The following is a 20,619-nucleotide window of genomic DNA, read 5'->3' as shown; positions in this document are numbered from 1 at the left end:
GCAAGATAGGCACATAATGGGAGTAGTGCCGTATGCTTCCTCGCGGAAGTTATTTCACGAATCGCGCGCCATCGCGTAGCCATTGATTGAATGTTGAGCAAAGTGGGATCGGGATATCTACTGAGTATAGTGGCAAATTACTGCTGACGGAGTGCGGCGATCGAATCCGAGAATAAACTCAAGCGAAATGCTACGCTACTTGGAAAGTCGTTGAGACGTTCGCTGGTCGGAGAAACGGGGACGCGAATAAAAACAAACATCCATAAAATTTGTCGTTGCACAGTGGGACGCATCAACTATTTTTTGTGATCTGATTCTAATATTTCTAACTGAACAATTGAATCGAGTGATTGATGCAATGTTCAAAAACACATGGCTGAAGCAGACCAAGTTGGTGTAAAATTTACTAATAAAATTGTTGTTGGATTATGTGTATAGTAATATTCAACTGGATGGAGCATGTGGTGGAGTTGCTATCATCATTCATAGGCGTATAAAACATCAGCTTTTTCGTCATTTGAAACCAAAGTTCTTGAAACTCTAGGTGTTTCTGTTGAAACACAGCTTGGTAAATATACTCTCATAGCTGCTTATTTGCTTTTTAAATGCACTGAGCAGCAAGTTAATTTGCTTCAAACTGACTTGCGGAAATTGACTCGCGATAAGTCATTTTTTTTTCTGTCATTGGTGACTTTGATGACGCTCGTGGAAAAAATCGCAAAGTAATTCCATCGGCAGAATTTTATTGCAGGAGTGATCTTCAGGATATTTCTCAATTCAATTCAATGATAGCCCAACATGTTTTCCTCTTCTAGAAAACCCTTTTACGATTGATTTAATCTTAACTGACTCTAGTCATCTTTGTAGCCAACTGGTTGCTCATGCCGATTTTTCAAAAACTACTGGGAGACTAATTTGGAAGAAGTGAGAACAATTATTAAAAAAAAAAATAAAAAAAAAAATGAAAACCCCTGGTGATTATGGGATTTCTTACATCCTCGTCAAGAAACTTTCAGAGAGTAGCTTGCCATTCTTATTTGATCTATTTAACAAATGTTTTCAGTTGGCATATTTTACGGACAAATGCAAATATGCCAAGGTTGTACTCATTTTCAAACCGGATAAAAATCCTGCAGAAGCTTCTAGCTATCGCCCAATCAGCTTGTTTTCCATCATCATACACTTTTTGAAAAGGTCATTTTGAACAGAATGATGGTCCACATCAACGATATGGCACAACACCACCGATAAATCTAAATACCGGTGATTACGTAGCTGTTCAGCAAGACCATATTGAGGGTTATGGCTTCGAATTCCTTCAGTGGCGGATCTTATGAATTGAACATTTCATATGCCCATTCTCAAATTTCGTAACTCTGAAGGGGGAAAAAAATGTTGTGTGTGGTTGTCCTCAAAATGTTACAGCCCATACACAATATGTAGAATTTCCATACAAAAAAATGGTACGATGGGGTGGGTAGGCGTCAAAAATGGCAATTTTTGGCGTTATGAAATTTGTAAATGAACCCCTGAACTGGCAAAGTGCCCACTGAGCTGATAAACAGGCACTGTCTCAGAAAGAATGAGAAGAAGATAGTTGCCAACAAGATATTTCGAAAGAATAGCTGACATATAAAAGAAGGGCAAATATATGATGAACTTTTTACCGACAAATTTTATGCGCCATTAATTACCAGTTTTTATTAGAGACGCATTTTTGCCCGAAAAGCAAGATACTGCACTGTACCTCATACTAATCGGGGTAATGGGATGGGGCCAATTTTGCATGAAACTTTGATGTTATTCATGTTGTATCAAATTTAAACTACAAGTTTTTTTTTTAATTAAATTTATCTACCAAGCATACAAAACAGGACTCAAACTTCCATTGGTTAGAGTTTCACGATTTAATATTGTTCTTATCAAGTTTTAATAACATAATTGTTGTCTTCATACAAATTTCGTCGATTGTTTTATATGGTTGTATAGGGTGCCAGTGCCATTAGTGGACTACCTAAGCTAAAAAAAATCATAACAAAATAACGAAAAACCTAAACAGTGATCTTTTGGTGTCAACAGAGAGATTTCAACCTCTACTATATGGGAAAAATATAAAAAGAGTGATAAAACTATTATTAACATAAAATCGCTTGAGCCACTATTGGTACACGTGTTCCAGTAGTTGCACTAGTGCTCCAGTAGTAGACGTTCGGGAATTATACAAGAAATTTTGAACAAAATGGTAAATTTTTACATAGGTTTAACATTTTTCTTTCGGAACAGCAACTAATATCTTTCTAATGAAGCATAAAGATCATCCTTGGGACTTTTCTTCATTTTTATACATCCATTTTGAAAACTGCTTCCATCCGTTACTGGAACACGACGGCAACTATTGGTGCAAGGGAGCAAATTTTTTGCGTAAACTTAATTATTTATATGAGTTTTTGATAAAATAAAATGCTGAAATTTGGCAAATCGACTAAACTAGAGGCGATCTATCCACCAAAAATAACACACGTCGTTTTTATCGAAAACTGTACGTTTTATTCCATAGTCCAATCTACTGATACATTACAACCATTGGTACCGGCACCCTACAATACTTATTATTATTATTATCTTTATTAACGAGATTTGCAGCCCGAGGCTGGCTCATCTCGGGCCTACAATACTTTTCGAAAACATCAAAAAAGACCCTTTCAATACCAAAAGTCTTACAAACTTTGCTGCTGCGCATAAAAATTAATTTCTGTAGTAAATTTAACACATAACTTGCATGCAAGTTGACTGAAATCGATATATGATCATGGTAGGGAACGGGTGTCTCAAAAATACTACTTGAAAAGACCAATAAATGACAGAACAAGAATCAAAAAGAGACCAAACAGGAACCTAAATGGGACTTCCAAGGTTTCAACCAGATTTTTTTCAAGGATAATCTTAAGAGATTTCACCATGAATTTCTTCAGGAATTTCAACCCTCCATAAGAGTACCAAGTGATTTCCCCATATATTTAGCTAGGATTTGGCCCAAGATTTCCGTTTAGGACATATTCAAGAATTAGAAGTAGTGATTCCTTAGTAGTTCCTCCAAAACTGTCGTTTGTGATTTCTCTAAGGTTTCAACCATGAGTTTCTCTACGAATACCTTGAGAGTATGCATTTTGTAAGTCCTCTAGAAATGCTTTGAAAATATCCCAATGAAATTTTCAAAGAATTTATCCAGAAGCTTTTTCCATAGTAGTCTCTGATGAAATTTTTGTACAAATTCCTGACGAACTAAGAATCTCTTAAAAACCCCAACCCCAACTCCTAAGAACATTTTTGTGGGATTTCTTGATAAATTGCTAAAACAGGTAATAATTATTCAAATTCCCTAACATATAAGCTGCTAAACTTGCCTGCAAGTTGACTGAAATCGATATATAATCATGGTATGGTAGGGATTAGTGTCTTGACTGAGGAAATTTAAATATCTCCTACTTAAAAAGACCAATAAATGAAAGAACAGAAATCAAACAGAGACCAGATTTCAACCGGGAAGTTTTTCAAGTTTTTCAAGATTTCAACCGGGTAGTTTTCAAGGATAATCCCAGAAATTACTCCAGAGAATTCACCAGGTATTTTCATGAATTTGTCAAAATACTCAAATCCTCCAAAAGCCAACCAAGTGATTCTCTTATAGGTTTAGCTAGGATTTGGTCCAAGTTTCCTATTTAGGACATCTTCGAGAATTCAAGTAGTAATTTCCCCATATATATCTCCGCTGATTCCTTAGTTTTTCCTTCAAAATTATCGTTTGACAATTCTTTGTAATTTCAATCGTGAATTTCTCTACAAATACTTCCAGAAATCACTTCAGAGTTTCCATTTGGGAAATCCTGCAGAAATGCTTTAAACAATATCCAAAAAAAAAAATCCAGAATTTATTTCCTTTCAGTCTCTGATGAAATTTCTGTAGGAATTCCAGATGAACTAGTGCAATCTCTTAAAAAAAACTCCCTTATTTCTAAGGAAATTTTGATGTAATTTCTTAATAAATTGCTAAAATAGTTAATAATTATTCAAATTCCTTGGTTGTGTCCTGTACTCCTGAACTCCTTGAAAAACATTGTACGAAATTTCTGAGGAAATGTGTGTTGTGGTAATTAATTGGTCCAATTTTGTTTGGTAGTGTGAAACATCAAATGAAATTTTGAAGAAACCACGAAGATTTTACTTTAGAATTGTTTGAAAGAATTGCAGCAGTAACTTGTGGATGAAATAGTGGAGAAAAACATCCGGACGAACCTCACTAGAAACCTCTGGTCGAATTTATTGCGATATTCCTGGAAGAACTCATAATAGAAATTTTTAAACAACCCTTGGAGGAATTACTGAGCAATTCCAAAAACAAGACGTTCATGAAGGAGTCCATATGATAATGTCTAGTAGAATAACTGAAAAAATCAGCCAAGGGCCTCCTTGAGGAATTATCGTAGGGTTTCCAGGAAAAATCTCCTAACGAATTTCTTCAAAATCTCTGGCATACACCTTTGAGGATTCCTTTGGAAGCACTCGTGTAAGCAACTTTGGAAGATTTTCTAGAGCAGTGATCACCAAATTGCGGTCCGTGAATAAATTTTGAATCGTAATGTGATGTGGCCCACATGCTGCAATTTCTTGATTGATTATAAAACTGTGTTTTTAAATATCAATTAGAAGTTTCATCTTTTGAATATATTGGGCCGTATGAATAAAATGTAGTAAAGTTGAGTTTACTACATTCTCGGTAGTAAACGCTATATGTGGAACACGAGTGGAACATGTTTGTGTCATTTTTCTTTCTACACCTTTCGAACATCCTACAAACAATGCATTGCTATGAATAAAGGTAGCATTTACTACAAAGCTACTGGTAGTTAGCTTCAGAGGTTGCTACACATGCTTTGAGATTGCGGAATTGACTGGAATAATTTACTTTTGAGTAAAAATCATGGGAAAACGAAATGAGTTTTGATATTTCGGAAGGTATTTTGAGTTTTTCTCAGGAATTCTGAGGTTACGAAAACATTCACCCCGCCAATTCTGAGATTCTGGTAAGAATACAGGCAGTAGCAATTTGTAATATCCGTGTGAATTCTGGCACTACGATAATTATGTTATTTTCTAGGAATTTTAGGATGTCGGTAGAATTCAGATATTTATAATGTAATTTTGAATTTTACGTGTAAATTCTGACATCTCAGATTCTCAGATTTCCTTTGGAATTCCGGAATTCCTGTAGGAACTTTGGGATTCCGATAGGGATGTCGGATTTTTTCAGATAATTCTGGAAGTTTCAATGCCATTCTAGGAATATTGCGGAAATATTAGAAATCTGGTAAAAACTCTAGAATTGGGGTGGGAATGGGATTCCGGATATTAATCTATTGGAATTATGTAGGTATCTTTGAGACGGCATTTCTGTGAGAATCTCTGAGATTGCGGTGGGATTCCTGCGAATTATTGTGTGAATATTTGTAATTCTGAAAATCAATCTTTATAATTATTGTAAAAACCTTTAATATTGCGTTGATCTCCAGTTCCGCTGGAATTTCAAAGCAAAGCTTTAATGTGAACCTTTTGAATGTCGGTAAATATTTTGTAGATTTCAATGGAATATTTTGTGAAATCGATAAGAATTTTAATAATTTCAAAGGGAACCCTGGTATTTTAGGGGAGATCCCCATTGAATTCTCATGAGTACCAATGGAATCATTACAATTCCCATAAAAATCTCTACATTCTAAGTTGTACAAAATTCCAAGGATACTATCAGAAACCCCACTGAAATAACGAGAATATCACAGAAACACTTAGAACTTCCAGAATTCAACATGCTGTTAAGAAAACACACGGGGAGCATCAAAACTCTACCGCAATTTCACCAGAATCTCAGTACTGGTGCTAGAAAATATGTGATTGCTAATTTGATAGCTGTAATCTCAAGATCTCTTCATAGATGTAAAGCTAATATTAAAAAAAAATCATCAATCACTGGCGTTGGCGAAGACCGAAAACCACCCAGAAAATTCTTTGATGTACCATCATTATAAAATCAAAGACATAGAGAAAATGCCAGACTAATTGCAAAATTACACTACAAATCTTGTCAAATTACAGCACCTTCATGATTTTGTGCAAATTGTCGCGTAATCGATTTGATTCCATGCATTTCCTTCATATGCATGATTGTATTAGTTTTAAGCGTTACTCTGAATAGATTGTTCCTTACGTGCAGAATCACTCTGCACTCTGAATGGAAATTTCTTAACGTGCAGCTTCAGTCACTGCTGCTCATGTTCGAAAGTAGTAAGTACTACATGTTCGAAAAGTTTTTTATTCATACCAAAAGTGTAGTAATTGTGGATTTTGTTTTTGAGTAGATGCTACATGTAGTAAAGTTCAACGTTTTTTATTCATATCACCCATTTAGTTTTTTTTCCCAAAGACATATGTTTCTACTCGAGATACATGTTGTAGTTTTTAATAAAAAAATCTTTTTTACTACTGTACTTTTAATTCTTCTAATGTTCCACTGTGCAACGTCGGTGTCAATATAATCACAGATTTCACTAACGTTGCACGGACGGGTCAGAACAGGAATGGCAAAGTGTAGTATACTCCGTCCGAGCCCAAAGTGTCGAAAACGTGATTTACACTCGTACGGGACATGGCGGCGGCACAATCGACGACTAGCAGCAGCCTCTGATGAGCGGTTAGCATCTTAAGTCGCTGCTAATTGCTTCAATTATTCAAATTGCGCTCCCGCCATTCGCTGTTGTCCCTCTGCTCTTGGTTTCGAAATTCACTGTGGTCAACCACAAACCCGCGAAAAGATTGATGCTTGGTCGCGCATCCCGGTTAGAGGTGAATAACAAAATATTGATAGAATAAGAATAAATTTTGCAATCATGTCTAGTCTAGTCGAAAATTGATACTTTTCTCCTATATGAGCTATTATTTATTATTAATTGTCTTCATTAAACTACGACAACTTTATCTTGATCCTATTGTGTAATATTGTATAATAAACATCACACTTGATAGTATTGTATAATAAACATCACAATAATAATAAGTTATTGTCAATTCCTTTGTTGTTATTGGTTTGTTATAACAATGGCAATATAAGATATTTTTTAAATTTTTGTATCATACAAACTGAGTTAACTTTTTTTTAATTTTAATTGGTTTTTCTCAAACAAATAAATAACAAATTTTAATACTCAAACTTCCTCGGCCTTCCATAGCCGAGTGGTTAGAGTCCGCTTCTACAAAGCAAAGCCATGCTTAAGGTGTCTGGGTTCGATTCCCGGTCGGTCCAGGATCTTTTCGTAATGGAAATTTCCTTGACTTCCCTGGACATAGAGTATCATCGTACCTGCCACACGATATACGAATGCGAAAATGGCAACTTTGGCAATGAGGGCTCTCAGTTAATAACTGTGGAAGTGCTCATTGAACTGCTAAGAAGCTGAGAAACAGGCTTTGTCCCAGTGAGGACGTTATGTCAGGGAGAAGAAGAATAACACTCAAACATTATATTTGAATGGTTATTATTATTATTATTATTTATTAGAGACACTTTACACCGAAGTGCATTCGTGTCGTAGGATATTTGAATGGTGTTATTGGATATTAATTTGCAATTCTCCACTACTTGGGATATGGTGGCCAATACGACGATCTTTGATGGTTGTGAAAGGCCAACCAAAATGCGACGTTTGAGAGGATTGTCCCAAGTCATCAGTTTTCAGGACAATTTGCATTCGAGTTGTGCTGTTGATGGCGAAGGAGTGGATTGGGAATCGCTAATTTCGCTTCCACTACCACACTGTGTGATGGCAGAATTTTACGAGTTGCTGCATGGGGAAAATCCGTACAGGAAATCAATCGCTTTTTTAACGTACCTAGCAACGATTTAGGAAGAACTGGTTTGAGGTGGATGGTGACTTCGTAGAACCGAATCGCTAAATTTACAATTGATCGGAATTAGATGACGTGGTTTACCTGAAAAGAAACAGAATTAGGAATCGTTAGTATCTATGATATAAGCATGTTGTGAAGAAAAGAACTACTAAGGCAGTTTTATGATTCACTTCAACATGTGGGGTTTTCTCGGCCTTATGCCCAGGTAACAATTTGAAGCTACTCAAACGCTTTTATAACTAATTCAATTCAGCCTTTGTTTGAACAAATGCTGTTCATAGCTTCCATACACTGTTGTTCAGCTATTAAACATCTAATTCTGGCGATTTTATTCAGCCTTAAGCTTAATTGAAGCTATATGGAAGGCTGAATAAAGGTCTAACATGTGCTTATTCAAGCCCCTTTCAATAATGATAATTCTATTTTTAGAACAGATGACAACCTTCGAAAGCTTAATAATCGCTTATTCATCTATTATTCAACAATAAACCAAAAATGTTAAAATTTTTACAGGTTATAGTTTTGGGTTTTATCAACGCAACTAACAATTTCAAATGTTAGATATGTGCTGGAATTTAAAGATGAAGATTAGTTAATATGAACAATTGGGAATTGAACTGGGATTCACTGATTTATAACCACTTACCTTGACATCTGCTCCACAGCTATATTGAAGGTTGCATTGAGGCTGGAGAAGTGATAACAGTGCTATGCAAAAACACTTAAGTTAGCTGTCACAGTGTGTTGTAATTTTTGTTTAAAAATAGAATCCTCGATGATCTTTAATTACTGCTTTTAAATTGTCGTCATACGCAAGTTGGTAATAATTACGGTTTCGTACATGTAAGTAAAAATGTGACGAACCAAATTTGCGTGATCGAGTGTATTGTAGTGTCTTGTTGTTACCCAAGGTCATCGATGCCGAATTCAGGAGTTTTTTTTTCAACAAATTATAGGCCCGTGTGCGTTTAAAGCATGTTTGCTTTTGGTTGTGAAAATTTGTTGTTCGATGAAACTGTGAAGAATTAATTTAGTGTTTGACCCAAACGTTGGTGTGTATATTTTTGTCAACCAAAAGTTGGAAAATTGTTCGACTATGGCTGTTGATTTGATTAAAGCTTTAAATAACCTTTGATCAATATCATTCAGGTTGGCTGAACAAGGGTTAAAACTGTAGATGGAAAATAGTTTGTTGAACTTTATATTCAGCTTTGAGTATACTGCTAAATAAGAGTGTTTAATAAGCTTTTCTTCAAATAATTGTTCAGCTGTCACGGTGCTCAGCCTTGTACACCATTAATCAGCCAATGTTCAACAATTACTCTTGCTGTTCAGCTTTCATTGTTACTTGGGTGAGCTCAGTAGCTTGAAAACATCCTGCTAAGCCTCCCTCAAAATTATTGGGATAATGATCCATTAACATCGATGGCTCATCATTTACAGACCGGATTAAAAATTGCGAAAAAAATATTTTCAACTGGCGCAAACCAACCGTTTTCACGTGACTCACTCCTTTGCAACCATTTTTGCACTCATAGACACGAGACAACTTTGCTCTCAAAAATGTTAGAATGAACCGTGCAAATAAATAAATCGCGACAAAAGAAGCAACTTGCACTGGCTGTGAGACTTATGGAAACATAGACACATTTCGTCATACGTTGAACCGCAGCTCGCCATGAAATATGTGCTAATGAATTAAACTACCGCCGGAATCATACCGACGAAATATATGAACAGTTATTTGCAAAGGCAGTGCCAATAAAGAAATTGTGCTTGATCAAAATATTTACTTATTCTATCAATGGTAACCGTTAGGATGGGCCATTGGTGAGTGCAGAGCTGGTAGCTGAATGTCTTAAAAAAAAACTACTGTCCTATGAAGGGTTCCTTTTATTCGTCAAGATTTAAAGTTATGCTAAACTGTGACAGTTTATTTTAGTGTTAACGTGTGTTATGTTTATTTGAAGGAGCTTTCCGCAGCCTAGTGGTAACGTTCGCGGCTACAAGACAAAGCCATGCTGGAGAGACCCGGGTTCAGTTCCCGATTGGTCTATGATCTTTTCGTAATGGAAGTTCCCTTGTCTTCCCTGAGCATAGAGTATCATCATATTACCTGTCATACAATATATGGTTGCGAAAATGGCAACGAAGTGCTCATAAAACATTAAGCTATGAAGCAGGCTCTGTTCCTGTTGAAACGCAATGCCTAGTAAAAGGAAGTTTATTTGGAAGATTATTATCAACAGTCATTGTGGTTATAATTCTCTATGTAACAAAGCAATTATCATATACATGATAAATCTAATTTTAGCTAATCGATCAAATATTTCTCATATGAGCTAGCTGGCAACCATTAAGTACTCAATGGCGAAATTAACTGCCATTGAAGCAATAAACTAACGATTTCCTCTATTAACTTTTTGTCATAAACAACACACCTAAAACAAAAGACGAGACGAGAGCTCAACTAAACAGCTACCCGCAAATTTGTCACTATTAATCTTCGGTTTGTGCATCAGCCGCCAGCATCCACAGAACCGGGCAAGCGTCGTCCTTGGGCGATATAAAAAAGTATAAGCCATCTAAAATTCATTGCCAAGGCAGAATGCAAGCATCTCAGCTGTTGGCCTTCCCCACTTGGTTAGTCGGTATTTTTTCGTTTTACGCAACAGCTCAACCACCGTCATCTTCCTTCGTGACGCAAAACCCTTCAGGAATGCCACTCCCCTCATATGGTTTCTGAACAATTTCCCTCTCACACACATAGGTACGGGGATTTTATAATACCAAGACGACGTGCGCGATGGCATTTCTTTGGTTCTGGTGGTGCATTTCCACGATTTTTAGCTTTTCCACATCAGATTGCAACGCAGCAATGCACCGACATTGCTTGATACTGAACCGAACTAACTGCCGAAGGAGCATTGCTAATAGGGTGCTCCAGAGAAATATCAATGTTCGGAAAGTAACATGAATTTACGTCATTTAAAATGACGTAAATTTTAATGATATTTGTCAAAATGTGTAAAACATTTTTTTTGTAATAGCAAAAAATATTGTATGCAACTTGTTGCAAAATTCGATATTATCAGCTCTCGTTATATTTATCTAGCAAGTCAAGCCTCGTTGGATAAATGTACAATTCATGCTGAAAAAATCATCATTTTCATTTTCACCATTTCTAAAAAAATTGTTACATTTTGACGTTTTATGCGGATATTTTCTCGTTTTCATATGAGTATATTTAAATATTCGTGTAGTACTAGCTATCAAAAATACTCAATGATCTTGTTCATTAAACGCTTCAAAATCTATGAAAATCAATCATTTTTGAGCAAACATTCAACCTTAAATATATGTATGATTATTCATTCCAAAACCCGAAACTTCTGTACAAAAGCACTATTTAAACCAGGCCTGCCGCATCCGTCGCTTCATTTTGTGCGGCCTACGAAGAGCGTTAAGATCTCGCTCATATTTGGTCCACTGTTGATTTTTTTGGTTTTGCTGCTCTACCAATTAGATATTAGAACATTCCAGGAATAACACAGCGTAACAAAAATGACATTTTTGCGTGTCTCAAGGATCAAATTATGTGTCTCGAGTAGATTTGGGGTTGCTGAATCTGATGCCATTTTCAGAAATGTTCCAGCACGTCACAATTTTTAGCTACAGGTCGCCAAAGTTGTATAAAACACTGATTTTATTGATGTTTACATAACATTTAAAGTATAATTTATCAACCTTTTTATTGTTATCTAATCCACTAAGCATGCTATTTTGCACTCAACCTTTCATTTTGGATTAAATTTGGTTGAAATTGCGCGATTTAATTTGGATTAAATCGGTTTTTTCGACATGTTTGCTGTCTTCATACAAAATTCTTCATTTCTCTTGTATGGGAAAATACAATACTTTTTCAAATCATCAAAAAATAATTTTTCCGCATCGAAAGTATTATAAACTTTGCCGATAAGTATTGTTATACACATAAAGTTGGAATTCTGTGGCAAATTAGGCAAATAAATCGCCTTGCAAGCTGGAAAACTTGCATGCAAGTTGGCTGAAATAGCCATTTTTTGCATTTCCAACAGCCAATATCTCAACAACTAGACGTGCTATGATATTTTTGAAAACGGCAATGGATTCAGCAACTCTTATTTGAGTGAATAGCGGTATTTTGGTGCTTGAGACAAAAACGTGTTCCGCAGTGTAATTGTTACAACTTAAGATTCTTCAATTTTAGGCTGTTTTATTTTGAAGATTCTTCACATTAGTGTTTTTATACTTCTACGTTTACTTGCAATCTCAAACTTGCTCTAAAATTATTGAAACGCTTCATTTAAAAAATAGCGAATGTTTATGAGGAGTAAATACAAAAATTCTTGCAAATAACTTCCTTTACTATTGAAGAACAAAACTGGTTGATATAAAAAAATAAAAATGTTGTCAAAAATAATTCATGGCAGAATCCAGTCGCACTGACTCATAAGGTATTTTCGCTATCTCATGAACATAGAAACTTATATCAAATATTAAGGGAATATCTGAGCAGGGCCGACTTTTTCAGATTATAAAACGAAATTTCCAAATGAGTATTGGGTGGGGTTCTGACGGAATCATGAGAACACTTTTTACAGAATCCACTGCTGAATTCATGAAAAATTCGGGACTTTTTTTTTAAACCTGGAAACAATACTAGATGAGATTGAAAAAAAAAATTAAAATTAGATTGAATGCTGACAAAGATTTTTATAAAACTAGACAACATTTTCACAGGGTTCAGGGCAAAATTAAAAAAAAAAAAAACCTGGGCTGGAGTCTGCCGCTATCATGAGCAGAATTTCAGGCAAGATTGTCTCTCTCTATGTCTGTTTTCAATTTAAAAAAATATTATCCCTTCTATTTTATTTAATCAAAAAATTTGAAAGTGGCTATGTTTATAAAAAGGATGGATTTTGTATTTGAGATTTGGCTCGCGATCCAAAAAGTTAGGGCTGGCCTGATTTAAACCGAACATTTTCATGGAAACGATCTTAAAAATATTGTCAGGGGCTAACATATTGCCGTTTGAATAAATGGAATGCTTGCAGCGACTAAGTGTCTTGAAAATACGAGCTTTAGAGACGTGAAAAAGAGACCAAGAGGGGAACCTAAAATAGACCCAGAATGGACCATTGTTTATTTATCTTGGTTGAAGCGCCACTCAAAAACAAAATAATTACACAGATAGTTAGACAGACCAGACATTTCTCTATGAATATTTCAAAGATGTATTTTTGGAATTCTTCATGACATTACGACAAGTATTACTGCTTGTATTTCTTTTCATGATTTTCTCCAGGAGTTGAATCAGGTATTTGTCCAAGGCTTCCCTTAGTTATTACTCCAAGATTTTGTGTAGCGATTTTTACTGACTTCTTAAGAAATACCTCCAAGAGTTTCGTTTCAGATACCTCCAGGATTTTTTTTCTAGGGATAACAAAAGTTACCTGAGAAATTCCATCCGAAACTCCTCCAAAAATTCTTTCAGAAATTCTCAGAAATTTTTCAATAAATTCCTTTTATCCAATGACCATCGCTTCTCTAGGATTCATTAGCAATTTTTTTTTGATTTTTTTCAATCCAGGAGGTATTTCAGAAACATGCAGGCTTGATATAAACTCATCTGCGATGCAAAGAGGAGGCGATTTTGCCGTTTCTCTGAGGAAAAAAACTTTTTTATTCCTTATGTTTTATTTTAAAGGCACTCTGTGCTTGTGGCCACTACTGTGCCGGAATCAGTTTATCTGTATCTTCTTTATCGATACAAATCTATTTTCAACTAATCTATATTTACATCCAGTGTTGATAGACTCACACTCAAATATCAATCAATACGCTCTCCCGTGAGAGCAAACTCATTAGACATCTGCTTCGCAAATCTCACGCTTGAGATTTTGATGCATAAATCACTCAATCAACTCAAACCGTAAAAAATGATTCATTCGCAAAATCCGTCAAAAACTCGTGAAACCCGAATGTTGTTGTTTACGTTAGAAAGGATTACTATAATTTTACCAGACTAACAAATTATTGCCATGTGTGAGTAAACTGTGGAAATACGAGACAATGAGTCAAAAAGGTGAGCCTACTCATCCATGATTTTTTGACTGCTGAGTTGCGTGATTGACAACTCACGCATGAAAAATCTCAAGCGTGAGTTATGAGAAATTGAGTTATTCACAACACTGTTCACGCTAAACTTCATCCGCTCAAAAATGAGTGCCGAGTACACAAAATCGGCCTCTCTTCATGCAGCACAGATTTTGTGCAAAGGGGGCTGTACACAGTTTTGAGCAAACGGTGGTAAACAAACCGAATGAGTGAAATGCGTACAGAGGAGGAACGCTTGGAATGCTGAATTAGCTTCCATTTTTGTTTAGCTTCTGAAAACATTAAAAAAACATTCAAATTTTCAAGTTTTCAGAGATTTTTTCATTCGAATAGCCGAAGCGGAAACAAATGGAGAAAAAATTTTCACATTTGCGACCATTTTCGACTTTTCGCTGGAAAAAAATCCCTGAAAATTCCCCATCTAACCAACGGCCAACTGTTTGCTGCCGCGCGGGAGATGACTGACAGTTCTATTTTCATCGATCCGCGCACAGCCAATGGCCAACACATCGGTTACACATAGCATGAGTGCGACTTACACAGAATTTTCACTCAGCCAGAGAGTTCTGCATTGGTTGCCTCATTCTGTGTAGTTTTAACACATGCACTGCGTTGAGCAGGCTTAGCGTGTAGTCCATTGCTCTTGCGGTGGTTCATTTTTGCCGTGTTCCTGAGTTGTTTGAGGCTAGCTGCCTTCGAAGAGCGTCAGTTTGTCTCAGTCACCATCTGATACTGACGGAGGATGGATGTGCTCCCCAAAGCACGGTCCTCCGTGCGGCGTCTTCTAGTGGCTGGACGGGTTTTTGGTGAAGGGACTGGAAATGTGGCTACGGACCCCCCCCCCCTTTGGAGAAAAAATTGAACTCAAAATTTTAAACACAGATCCTCAAGCAATTCGAGTGAGAGTGCAAAAAAATGCGAGAAATTTTTCTCGAACTCTCTCTCTCTCTTTCTCTTGTTGCGATGCTCATCTTTACTCACGCTTCAAAAGAACTCTTGAGCGTCGCGCCCGAACAAGGCAGTTCTCGGGTAGTTATGATGGCAATATTTTTTGATGGAATTTTACTCTGGTGTGTTTTGTGCTGCAGGCAACGAGAATTGAGCGAAGAAGAGCTCAATTCTCGTTGCCTCTCTGCTTTGCATTTGTTTGCTCCCTCGCAAAGAGGCAAAGGCAGCACGCTGCTCTAGAGTTTGTCACCGAACTCTGATGATGTTGAGGAGAATTATCATGCCTGGAAACATGTGTCAAAACTTGATTAAGTTCTAAAGTAACCCTTGATTAACTCCCACAAGGTTCGCTGAAAGAAATTCTGGACTCTTGAGGGAATCTTGTGAGATTTCCTAGACAAAATAACTAGATAACTGAAAAAAAAAACAACAAATGAAATTTGAAAACCATCGGACGAAATCCCTGACAAAATTTGTATAGGAATGATAGGAGGAATTATTGAAATAGTTGATGTAGTGTTAGCAGGTGTAAAACTTCGTCGGAATTTAACGAATTCCGGTGATTTTGTACCGAATACTGTAAAAATTTACGGTACTCCGTTAATTTATTTTACCGAACTGTTCAGCTGTTGAGATTTCAAAGGAATCCGTGAAATAAGTTGAGTGTGTAAAATCAACTTTTGAACAATTCATAAGAATATTACTTTGCTCAAGAAATATGTTGAAAGAACTTCAAATGCTCAAGACATTTCTGAAGGAACATCAAGAGTAGTCCCAGGTCGAAAACTACTGAGGAATTCCTGGAAGACTAATCATTATATTTCCTCTAATATTCTCTGAAGGACTTTTGGAGCAATTCCTGGGTACATGTGAATGAACTCTTGTATGCATTCATAGGAGATTGCTTGGAAGGATAACTGGAAACAGTGACGTAGGAATTCTAGTAGATCTTTTTGGAAAACTCACAAAACGAAATTCATAAAAAAAATGCGGGTTGACATGGCAAAACTCCTCAACAAACCTTTTAAAGATCTCTTGAACTAAAAAACTGGGGAAATCCTGAGATAGTCTCTAGAAAATTAGATTGAAGATTTTTTTATTAGCGCTACCTAGCGGATAAATACTCATTCAGACTCTTCACCGCCAGATAGCCCTCAATCAGCTCAACAGCTTTGCCGAAACACCAACCTTCTAGATGAATTTTGAATAGAAATTTGTCACTACCGCTACATAGCGGATGGGCCCTCAATCAGGCCCCAGATAGCCCTTGATATGCTAAACAACTTTAACGAAGACATTAACCTTCTAGGTGATAAGGATCTTGATGTAGATAAAATTGAAGATTTTTATTGTTAGCGCCATCTAGAGGATGAATTCCCTATCAGACTCTTCATCGCCAGATAGATCTGCTAAACAGTTTGACTGAAGGCACCAACCTTCTAGCTGATATGGATCTTCAGATATATGTCGAATTCGTTTTTGAACCTAGGTTGGAACTGGTGTAACCCGTTCTGAATCACAGTTTCAACCCCAACCCGATTTAGGTTCGACCGAACTATAATTTGCTTGGTGTTGGTTTATTTATATGTTGATCACCGACCCAGTTCCTAAAAACGAAAACGACAATAGACAATTCAAGAAAAATTGTCACTAACGCCACCTAGCGGATAGGTTCTCAGTCAGACTTTTCACTGCCAGGTAGCCCTTGATCTGTTGAACAGCTTTGCCGAAGACACCAACCTTCTAGCTCATTTATGTGTTGAGATATCCATTTGAGATCAATTTTGCACCCCTCGTGTCGCTTTTTCTTTTACCTAGAAAAGGGGCAGGGGTCAGGGGGATGTCTCACCCAAGGGCTGTAAGACCAACTAAACACATTTACTTCAAAATGTATTTCAAATTAATTGATCTACTATTATCCGTAATGTGCCCATTTAAAAATTCAAGGTATTTACGGGTAAAAGTAAATGTTAGCATGAACCATTCCATCTGTTTAATATTGAACGGGAATCATTAAGAAGAGTATGTTTTCTGTATCTTCTCGCATTTAACAGTTTCATCAAGTTTTGAATGACGTAAAGTAAATATACCGTCCAATGCATTACGAATTTTTCAAATGTTTATTTTCTTGCACTGTCTTATATGTATTATATTTCCCGAGAATTGAATTTTCAACATTGCTGTAAGATTATGTCAAGCAGTCGGTTAATCAATTTTGGAATAAATTTTCGGTCCTCGGGTTTCTTAATAATTAAATATTTTACAAATCTTTCAGGTCAAATATTTACCAAAAACGAGTAACAAATGGTCGGTGTTCAGACAGACTGGACCGAGTGTTTTTTAATTGTTCCAGGAAAATGTACCCCAGACATTCGAAATGTCAAAATGTTTGCATAATCAGTTGTTATAAGGGAACTTATCTACTTGAAGATACATCTGTTGCTAAATAGCATCGGAAAAATCAGAAATGACGTTTCTCTAGAATGTCAAAAGATCATCCAGTCCGGTCTGTCGGAACACCGACCAAATACCGCACGAATATCCAATAACACTCATAGAAAAATATTGGAAGTATGTTTTGACGACTCTGCACAAAACGTCCAAATCTGCCATTTTTCAACAAAAATTATCATTTTTCGTAAATCCATCTTGCGGAACCAATAAATGATTTTTCAAAAAGTGGATCTGTTCTACAAAAATGCTGTAAATAATAATATCTTTCATTCTAGAATTTAGCACCATTCCTTTTCGAACACTTTCTGAGTTCTGTTTGATCTTTCGACCTTGATGCTTGCTCCTACGCGAGCTGGTGGCGAGGCCAGGATCAAACATGTCGCGCGTCTGTAGAGTAGTGAAATGGAAAAGCGCCGGAGATCGTTAGTAGTGTTTGATCTATTGATCAAGTCGCTTGCTCTTGCGTGGGCGAGTGATGAACACTTGTTCGGGGTACAATGCGTTTATCGAATTATACCGCGAATCCGATTAGGCGTGATTATATCATGGATCGCATCACCAACTATTGGTGACTCCCAGATCTTTACCTTATCCCACTAACCCAATATCCTTTCCATGACAACTGTGGAGATGCAGAGGTATACTCGGTCTCTAGTAACAACGATTGTCTACATTCCTTCCCTTCCCCGATAATCGTAAAGACGTGGCCGGCGCCGTTATTGGCTTTTAAAATTGGAGCTCTCGATTTGTGCACATTGAAGAATGGTTAGCTAATCCCAAGCCCTATTCATAAATTCCCTGTGCAACTTCGATTGTTCTGGTCAATCACGGAGTAGAAACAACGAATTGTACGGTCATCTATGCTCATGCTCATTACTTTTCGAATACTTTCTTTCGGGACACCCTAACGCTGAATGTTTCATACATAAGTGACGAAGCGACCGTTTGTCGAAGTGGAAACTGGTAGATTTTCAATGCTTAATGTTGTTACATAAAAAAAACCTTTGTAGGTACATATGCAGTGCATAGAAATGCAACCGATTGCATGAATTGCGCCGTTTTTTTTCTTCGACTCAGCCAACAGGTATTTGGCATGACGCAAATAAAAAAACATAATAAAGCATCTATTTTGTGCAAAATGTCACAGAGTAGCTGCTTGTGTGACGAACTTGTTACCATTTAAACACACCGCTAATGATAATAATGATGTGCCTCATTAGCATTTCGCTTAAACCTAGTAGTAAACACTTGGCTAGACTTTTGCTTTTCGATTCAGTGTAGTGCAGAAGGCAATTTTGGGGATTGTCAATTATTTACGTCAAATAGCGGTCATATTTTGAACATCCCTGCAACCGAGTTACGTCGTTTGTTGAAATTATTTTACGTTGGTCACAAATTGTTACAATCCCATCTTCCAAAACTGTAACGTAATTTACGGTGCTTCCCCCTTCCTAGGTAAAATGATCGTTGCATTTTGGCGAATGAAAATAATCGCACTCAAAATAAGAGCCAGGGTACTTCTCTTTGGTTCCCACGCCATATTTCGTTACACTACTGTTCGCGTGATGCAAGTGCCGCACCAGGTGCAATTTTTATTTCTTTGCACTGCGACATGGTTGGTTGTTAGACGAAATTGCAGTAGGATAGAGCAAGTACCTACAGCTTGTTAAATGCCAAGTTGGACGATTTAGCGCACGAACAGATTCGCGTAGTAAGTTTTTCGTGTGACTGTGAAACAAAAGCAACGTTCGAGTTACATTTCATCATTTTAAGAGGAAATCCCAACACAGAAAAGCATCAGAAAATGCACCTACTTCTAGCAATATGTCGTCCTCTGATTTTGATTTTTCAACTGAACACAGAATAACAGATTATTCAAACTTATTTCAGTTTTCAGTACCATTGGAGTGGTTTGTTCAACTCTTATTCCACTAAAATGTGTGTTGGGTATTGACGATAATAACTCTACCAAAATAACACAAAAATGGACCGAACGAAAAGTTCCTCACAGACTGCACATAGATGGTACAGAGGTTTAAAATGTCTTGAGATTATTCAGTCTTAAAGTAAGTCTGCAGTTGGAAACCTTTCGAAGGGATGTGAGTTCTAGAATATTGGTATATATGATTATTAAATAGACTAAACTTAACTTGCAATCGGATTGTTTGAAAAAGATTCTACCCGTAAAAATTCTCTATCTAATAAAAAATCAAGCCCAACCCTCAACCTCGCTCAAACCCTTAACCTTACTAAAAATATGGTGAGTAGTATCATTATAACAGCAAATATTTTTTCTGAGGATTTGCTAGAATATATCATATCAATGCGCTATTGAAATAGCCGGTAAAACTGCTTTTCAAATCAGAAAATCATATGAAGGACAAAGGTTAAGGCTAAGTAGCCCTTCATTCGTTTTAGCAGCCATGTTGATTTTGCAGCTTGCAAGTTCAAAGTGATAAAACTCAATCATCATAAGTAATATTGAATCAGAAAAGTATCACTACTGCGCTTACATGCAGAAAGTGTGCTGATACTTTTTCAACTATGTTAGAGCAGAACCTAGTGATTTTCTTTAATTTGCAATCGTGAGACGAATAAGCCACAATCATTGATGCTCAGTACAAATTTCAATGACGGCCTACTTCGCCTTAAAATCACGTTTCCTGTTGCCAAATTGCAAAATTTTTAAGTAAAAAAGTGAGGATGCAATCAACCCCTCTCCCGGCAGCTTAATTTTCTACCGCTGTAAATAAATTCAAGTCGCGATAACTTTTTTGTTTCTTGATATTTTTGTACCATTTTTTCACAAGTTCTCAAACAACTCATCTAGTCTTAGAATATGTGTCAACATTGATCATTGGTCATCTGAATCCAGAGATATTTCAAAATTCCTTGGGGGACCGACGCGTAACCATTAGAGATGGGTAAAAATAATCGGAGCCGTTCAAAAGATCCGGATCACTCAAAAGAACGAGTGATCCGTGGCTCTTTTCGGTTCATTTGATCAGCACGGATCAAATAAAAAGTGACTCGGAAAAAGAACAAACCTATTATTTTCCCCTATTCCGCTTCGTTCGTATCTCGGCTTTATTATAACGCTTA

At 36.6% G+C, this 20,619-nt stretch overlaps 1 protein-coding gene across 2 annotated transcripts in view; it reads right to left on the bottom strand.

Annotated features, from left to right (window-relative positions):
- The window catches only part of LOC5573750, a 182,674-nt gene that overhangs the window by 87,954 nt on the left and 74,101 nt on the right, over positions 1 to 20,619 (bottom strand). Inside the window, exon 1 of one of the 2 annotated variants that reach the window (XM_021850411.1) lies at positions 7,938 to 8,026. The exons of the other annotated variant lie outside the window; for it this stretch is intronic. The gene's annotated coding sequence lies outside the window, so the exon portion shown is untranslated. Of the gene's footprint in view, positions 1 to 7,937; positions 8,027 to 20,619 lie in introns of those variants that run through there. 2 annotated transcript variants of the gene reach the window in all.

This window comes from Aedes aegypti, chromosome 3, assembly GCF_002204515.2.
Source record: "Aedes aegypti strain LVP_AGWG chromosome 3, AaegL5.0 Primary Assembly, whole genome shotgun sequence".
NCBI classification, from domain to species: Eukaryota; Metazoa; Arthropoda; class Insecta; order Diptera; family Culicidae; genus Aedes; species Aedes aegypti.
The sequence above is the reverse complement of the archived record's forward strand: the minus strand, read 5'-3'. Positions and strand labels throughout refer to the sequence as shown.